Source organism: Zingiber officinale, chromosome 2B (assembly GCF_018446385.1).
Source record: "Zingiber officinale cultivar Zhangliang chromosome 2B, Zo_v1.1, whole genome shotgun sequence".
Taxonomy (NCBI): domain Eukaryota; kingdom Viridiplantae; phylum Streptophyta; class Magnoliopsida; order Zingiberales; family Zingiberaceae; genus Zingiber; species Zingiber officinale.
In genome coordinates, this window is record NC_055989.1 from 45632872 (window position 1) to 45641271 (window position 8400).

Sequence of the window (8400 nt, forward strand, 5' to 3'; positions counted from 1 at the left end):
AAATGGCAATTTTCTTGAGCATGGTTTGTGCTTCCACAAATGTCACATACATATACAATTGTATTTGTCGTACTAGTTCTCATATTCTCAAGCTTTTTAGTCAAAGCATCCAACTTTATGGACATAAGAGTACTAGCATCCATGTCAAACTTTCCTGATACCTTAATAGGATTTTTAGAGAAGGAGCCTCTACATCTTTTAGATGTCCATTGATGATGATTCTGAGCTACACTCTCTATAATATCTTCAGCTTCATCTAGACTTTTGTTCATTAATGCCCCTCTAGCTGCAGAGTCAAGGGACACCTTTGTGTGATAGTTGATGTCGTTATAAAAATGTGTAAAACTAACCACTTCTCAAGTCCATGATGTGGACATTGCCTGAGCATATTTTTGAATCTATCTCATGCTTCAAATAATAATTCTGAATCGACTGTCTGAAACTTGCTATAAGATTTCAGCAATTTTACTAGGAGGGTAGAACTTATCAAGGAATTGTTACTTACATTGCTTCGAAGATGTGATGCTATTAGCTGGTAAGGAATTAAGCCACTGCTTGGCCCTATCCCTTAGGGAAAACTCAAATAACAATAATCTTACTGCTTTCACTGGAACTCCATTCATTTTCATTGTACTATAAATTTTATAAAAGACTTTCAAGTGTTGGTTTGGGTCTTCATATGGTCCACCTCCAAATTAATTCTGCTGAACCATTGTGATCACCGCAGACTTAATCTCAAAATTATTTGCTTCAATGGGTGGTCTAGTGATGTTAGACCGAAGTCCATGTGCATAAGGTGATGCGTAATCTTTAAGAGGTTTATTTTCCATTTCAAATGATTCTTATTCTTCTTGTTGTCTTGGTATTAGCCTTATCAAACTCACACACAAAGAAATATAAGAAGAAGAGGATGAGAAGCTAATACAAAAGAAATCTTACAAGATTACTGTTGGTTGCTACTCGGAAAATCTAGAGGTTCCACTGTACAAAAATTTTGTACAAAGGTCTGAACCTTTTCCTAGCTACCATGTGTTCTTTTAAATTAAATTTTGGATCGCCTGCGGAACTTAACACGTTTGATCCAAAACTTAATCTATTTGTTCTTTTAGGTTTTGACTTGGATCTCCTGCGGAACTTAACACGTTCGACCCAAGTCTCCTTAAGTTATTAATTCCATTAAATATTAATTTCCATAATTGGTTCCCAGTACTGACGTGGCGAGGCACATGGCCTTCTTGGATATGGGAACAACCACCACCGACTAGACAAAACCTTTTATAGAAAGCTAATATTTAATTTCCTAAAATAACTTTAGGTTAACCAAAAAGAACAATCAAATCACAAGGAAAAGAAAAAACAAAAAAACACAACATCGAAAAACATATTCAAAATTCTAGAACGTAAGCCTCTTGTATTTGGTATTATTTCCATAAATAACTAGCATGGTGCGGAAAGAAAAATTGCTAGTTATACCTTGTAGAAAAACCTCTTGATCTTCTACCGTATTCCTCTTCTAACCTCGGACGTTGTGTGGGCAACGATCTTCCGAGATGAGAAACCACCAACCACCTTTTTCTCCTCCTAGCTAGGTTCGGCCACAAAGAAAGAAGCTTCACCAAGGAAGAAAATCAAAACACCAACCAAGCTCCAAGAGATGCTAGCTTCCTCTCCTTCTTCTTCTTCTTCTCCAAGTAGTATCCGGCCACCACAAGAGCTCCAAGCCTTTGAGAGAGGTTCGGCCACCACAAGAGGAAGAGAGGGAGATGATGATGATGGCCGGCCACACCAAGGAACAAAAGAGGGAGAGAAAATAATAGAGGTTGTACCCTTGAAGGCACCCCAACCCCCTCTTTTATATTCCTTAGCCTTGGTAAATTAGGAAATTTAATTATAATAAAATTTCCTTAATTTTCCTTGACATGAATTAATTGAGAAAAATAAAATAAAATTTCCCAATCAACCTTGTGATGGCCGGCCACAATCAAAAGAGCAAATTAGGAGAGTTTCAATCAACAAATTAAAACTTCCTAATTTGTTTCCGGAAATTTTAAAAAATAAAATTTCTCTTTAAAAATCTCTTCATGGTTGATAAAAGGAAATTTCTATAATTTTAATTTTATAACATGTGAATAATTTTTTAAAGAGAAAATAAAATATCTCACCAATCTACAAATAAGGAAAGAGATTTAATATCTTTCTTTAATCTTTTGTAGATCTTTTATAAGAGAGATATTTTAATTTTAATTCTCTTTAATAAATTATTTCTTCCACATAATAAAAATTAAAATTAAAATTCTTTTTTAATTTAATTTGGCCGGGCCCCACTAGCTTGGGTTCAAGCGAGGGCCGGCCACCCTAGGCCGGCCCTAGCTTGGTTCCCAAGCTAGCTTGGCCGGCCCCCTTTGGGTGAGTATAGAAGGTGGGTATAGGTGTGTATAGTACTCTATAAATAAGAGGCTACGATAGGGACCGAGAGGAGGAATTGGTTTTGGTCTCCCGATAATATTAAGCATCCCGTGTTCGCCCCGAACACACAACTTAATTTTATCAATAATAATTCATTCCACTAGAGAACTATTATTGAACTACCGCACCAATCACAAATTACATTTTTGGGCTCCTTCTTATTATGAGTGTGTTAGTCTCCCTGTGTTTAAGATATCGAATGTCCACTAACTAAGTGAGTTACTGACAACTCATTTAATTAATATCTAAGTCCAAGAGTAGTACCACTCAACCTTATCATCATGTCGGACTAAGTCCACCTGCAGGGTTTAACATGACAATCCTTATGAGCTCCTCTTGGGGACATTATCAACCTAGTATCTCTAGGACACAGTTTCCTTCTATAATCAACAACACACACTATAAGTGATACCATTGCCCAACTTATCGGGTTTATTGATTCATCGAACTAAATCTCACCCATTGATAAATTAAAGAAATAAATATCAAATATATATGCTTGTTATTATATTAGGATTAAGAGCACACACTTCCATAATAACCGAGGTCTTTGTTCCTTTATAAAGTCAGTATAAAAGAAATGACCTCAAATGGTCCTACTCAATACACTTTGAGTGTACTAGTGTAATTATATAGTCAAGATAAACTAATACCAAATTACACTACGACCTTCTAATGGTTTGTTCCTTTCCATTTTAGTCGTGAGCTACTGTTTATAATTTATAAGGTACTGATAACATCATCTTCTGCATATGACACCACATACTATGTTATCTACAATATAAATTATATGAACAACTACAAACGAATGTAGACAATTTAACCAAATGTGATTCTTTATTCATAATGAATGTTTACAAAGCTTAGGCTTTCAGTATACACTCCAACAATCTCCCACTTATACTAATGACTAAGCTGTCATATCTTCTACCATACATCTGATTCCCATTCCCTCCACATACCGATCAAAAGCTTTCGCCGGAAGGGCCTTAGTGAAAGGATCTGTCAGGTTATCTGCTGATGCAATCTTGGCGATGACAACTTCTCCTCGCTTCACGATATCTCGTATCAGGTGGAACTTGCGCTCTATATGTTTACTTGCCTTATGAGCTCGTGGTTCCTTCGAGCACCGCTATTATCACAATAAATTGTGATAATTTTGGGCAAACCAGAATCACATCTAAGTCCATTCGAAAGTTCCTAGCTTCTTTAGTTGCCTCGGAGGCTGCTACATACTCAACTTCCATGGTTGAGTCCGAATTTATGCTTAACACTCCTCCATGAAATGGCTCCACCTCCTAAAGTAAACACATAGCCTGATGTAGACTTACTGTTGTCCCTATCTGATTGGAAATCTGAATCCGTGTAACCCACAGGGAGTAAATCGTCTGCTTGGTAAACTAGCATATAATCTCTAGTCCTTCTCAGGTACTTTAATATATGCTTTACCGTAGTCCAATGTCCTTGTCCAGGGTTACTCAAATATCTCTCGTACATAGCATTGCATACATAAGGCTTCCTACAGCCGAGGCATAAGAAACTGCTTTCATGTCTTCTATCTCCTTTGAAGTCTTAGGAGACATCTCTTTAGATAGAGCTATTCCATGCCTGAAAGGTGAGAAACCTTTCTTGGAATCTTGCATGCTAAAACGAGCAAGGATAGTATCTATATATGAAGCTTGGGACAGACACAACATTCTTTTCTTGCGATCCCTTATTACTTTGATCCCAAGTATGTGTGCACATTCTCCTAAGTCCTTCATATCAAATTGTTTGGACAACCATACCCTTACGTCTGACAATACCTTGACATTGTTGCCAATTAACAAAATATCATCTACGTATAGTACAAGAAATACCACAACGTTTCCGTTACACTTCTTATATACACAAGACTCATCCGGACTTTGAATAAATCCATACGACTGGATTACTTCATTAAACCGGATGTTCCAAGACCTTGAAGCTTGCTTCAGTCCATAAATGGACCGATTGAGCTTGCACACTAGATGCTCTTTGCCTTTTTCAATGAACCCTTCTGGTTGCTTCATATGGATGTTCTCTTCAAGACTTCCATTAAGGAAAGCTGTCTTGACATCCATTTGCCAAATCTCATAATCCATATGAGCAGCAATGGATAAGAGTATCCGGATAGACTTAAGCATGGCTACCGGTGAAAAGGTCTCCTCATAATCGATTCCCTCTTTTTGAGTGTACCCTTTCGCAACAAGCCTAGCTTTGAAGGTTTCTACCTTCCCGTTTGTCCCTCTTTTCTTTTTGTAGATCCACTTGCATCCAACGACTTTTATACCATCAGGTGGTTCTACAAGCTCCCAGACCTTATTAGAGTACATAGACTCTATTTCAGAATTCATTACCTTTTGCCAAGATGCTGCATCTATATCTTGGAGTGCTTCGTCATATGTTCGTGGATCAGGTTCATGTTTACCCAGGATCAAGTCTGAAGACTCTCCCAAAAACATGAATCTTTCAGGTTGCCTCACAACCCTCCCACTACGACGAGGCACTGTCTGTGGTTGTGTATCATGTGTGACACGTGTTGCAGTCTCTTGTGATACTTCATCTTGTACTGTTGGTACAAGTGTCCTCTCGGAGTTCTTCTAAAACAACTTTACGGGCTTGTGATCCATTATATAGTCTTCTTCTAAAAGCGGGCATTGGTGCTAACAATGACCTTCGTCTTAGGACTATAAAATAAACCACCTTTCGTTCCTTTGGGATATCCTACAAACACGCGAACTTCTGTACGGGATTCTAACTTATCAGCATCTGGTTTCAGCACATGTGCTGGACTACCCCAAATCCGAATATGTCTTAGACTGGGTTTTCGCCCATTCCACAATTCTATGGGAGTAGAAGAAACTGATTTAGAAGGTACTAAGTTCAGAACGTATACTGCTGTTTCCAGAGCATATCCCCAAAACGAATTTGGTAATTCTGAATAACTCATCATCGATCTAACCATCTCCATAAGAGTCCTGTTCCTTCGTTCTGCTACACCATTCTGTTGGGGTAATTGGGATTGAATCCCGGCCTCTGATAAGTAATTCCTAAACTCTCCTAAGAGGTATTCGCCACCACGATCAGATCGTAGTGTCTTGATACTTTTACCTAGTCGTTTCTCCACATCAGCCTTGTACTCTTTGAACTTATCAAAGCACTCGGACTTGCGGCGCATTAGGTAAATATATCCGTATCTTGAATAATCGTCTATGAAAGAGACAAAATATTCAAAACCTCCTCTTGCCTGGACAGACATAGGACCACACAAATCAGAGTGAACCAATTCTAACACTTCTTTGGCTCTATACCCCTTGGCCTTGAACGGCCTCTTGGTCATTTTACCTTCTAAGCACGATTCACAAGTTGGAAAATTTTCCAACTCTAATGAACTCAAAAGTCCATCGGCTATAAGCCTCTGAATACTACTTAAGTTAATATGACCAAGCCTTAGATGCCAAAGATATGCTTGATTCATTTCCGAAGGTTCTTTTCTCTTATTAGAATTAGAAGATGAGTTATAAATTTCCATGTTTTGCTTTGTGGAAGAATTTGGATTTAAAGTATACAAATTGCCAACCAATGCACCAGAATAGATAATTACTTTATTTCTTTTAATAACTACGTCGTTACTGAAAGAAACTGAATATCCATCTAAAAATAGTTTAGAAACTGAAATTAAATTCTTTCTAAAACTGGGTACATAAAGACAATTTCTTAAAACCAAATTTCTATTTCTACTAAAAGATAAGTAGACGTCTCCCACTGCAACATCTGCCACCTTAGTAGCATTGCCCATGTAGACGGTAATTTCTCCTTCAGATAGTCGTCGGGTTTCCTGGAACCCCTGCAAGGAATTGCAGACATGATCAGTGGCTCCCGTATCTACACACCAGGTGCTGGTAGATAACACCACTAAACATGTTTCAACAACTAGAGCATGAGATATACCTTTGTTTTGGTTCCTACGAGGACAGTCTGCCTCGACTGCTTGTAGATGAAGCACTTGCCCTTGGGCTTCTTCACTCCTTCAAGTACTCTGAGATTTATTCACTTTCTTTCTTGAGCCGACTTGTTTCTTCTTCTTCTTCCTTTCGGTTTAGAAGTAGAACCATTTTCGCATAGTGAATTTAAGAATTGTGACGAAATAATCCTTCTTCGCTTCTGTCAGTAGTTTCCCTAATGAATAAATCCTTTTATTCATATTATAGTTCAGCCAAAACTTCTAGGTAGCGTTTGGAGGATCATATCAATCTGGGTTTCCCCATCAATTTCTCCTCCAAGGATCTGTATCTCGTTCAGATAAGCCATCATCTTTAGGATATGATCCCTTACAGGAGTACCCTCTTGCATGGTGGTTGTCATTATCTTTCTCATAGCTTCTTGTCTAGAAGCCCTATCCTGATGACCAAAGAGTTCCTTGAGATTGTTCATAATATCATAAGCTGTTGGTAAATCTTGATGCTGATGTTGCAATACATTTGACATTGAAGCCAAAATGTAACACCGCGCCATCTCATCTGCCTTTACCCATCTCTTATGATATTCAATCTCCTCTTGGGTAGATTCACCAGTGGGTGCATCAGGACAAGGTTCAGTCAGTACAAATTTATAGCTTTCAGCAGTCAGAACAATGTCCAAGTTCCTTTTCCAATCTATGTAATTAGGTCCAGTAAGTCTATTTTGTTGAAGTATGATGGACAGTGGGTTGAAAGTCATCCTAAGAATCACAAATAACTTTTGGTCAGAACTCTAAATTTAGAATAATATTGATTCCTCAAACAATACTATTTTAAATTAACCAACACCTCAAAACACCGTGAATTTTGTATGCCACGTTAGTGTGGACGTATACAAATTCAACATTTGTAAAAGGAGGGTTTTAACCCATTAATTTTATTATCTTGTCAACCTAACTTTTGACAAATAAAATTAATAGTTGGTGTCTTTTGGTCACACAAATAATAGCAGTGACTCCGATGGGGAGGATACTATTAGATGTGTCTAAGTGTATACCATTACTTGACACTAAGTCCATTAATAAGATTATGCCCCTTCCGTTGGGGAAGAACACACACTCTTAATTAACTTCCTATAGTCATCCAAAAATGGAAGTCTGTTCTAGTGATCCGCAAACAAGCTCATCCATTATGGAGGAAGGCACTCAGAGCCAACGCGCAAGCTTGTTTGCATCACTTACAAACCAGTAATGGAGACCATGGGATTTACTTAAAAATCCCTCTCCCACTTAGTTATTTATAAATGAGGAATTTTAACTATGCTAGCCTACTAAAACTTGTAAACTAACATGCACACACAGTATAATATAAAAGCAATAAATAGAAAATTTAATTTTCAACTATTATGGCTTTTATCTCTAATTGTCCTCCGTGTGTTGTCATCCCAAGCTGCTGCCATATTTGGCAACCGCCACCGGGTCTAGCTGTCGCATCCATCTTGCTCCTAGTTCCGCTGCGCCTCTGGTCCTTAGAAGGTTCCACGCTTTGCAAGATTCGATCCGCGACATAAATAGAATTTTACATTTTTGATCCTATATTCCATAAAAGGAATGTACATGTATCTAGATCAAAAATAAAATCCTAATAAAAACTAAATACAGCTCCTGCTGTATTTTAATACAATCATGCACACACATATAAATGCCCTTGACATGTCCAAGGGTCCAATCACACACATAATAACTAAAAGCCATAATAGTTGGATCCTGCATCCACAAAGTTAGCACATCGTACTATTATCCTGCCTAAATTATGTATGACATGTGCATAATTAAACTAAATACCAAATACACAGAGGCAAAACCCTAGCTCTGATACCAATTGTTGGTTGCTACTCGAAAAACCTAGAGGTTCCACTGTACAAAAATTTTGTACAAAGGTCTGAACCTTTTCC

General features: G+C 37.8%; 1 non-coding gene across 1 annotated transcript; it reads left to right on the plus strand.

Moving 5' to 3' along the window:
* The first annotated feature begins 359 nt into the window (after positions 1-359).
* LOC122049859 lies at positions 360-465 on the plus strand. The gene has a single exon (XR_006131111.1). It is a non-coding gene; the product is annotated as a small nucleolar RNA R71 (small nucleolar RNA).
* The last annotated feature ends 7935 nt before the right edge of the window (positions 466-8400 follow it).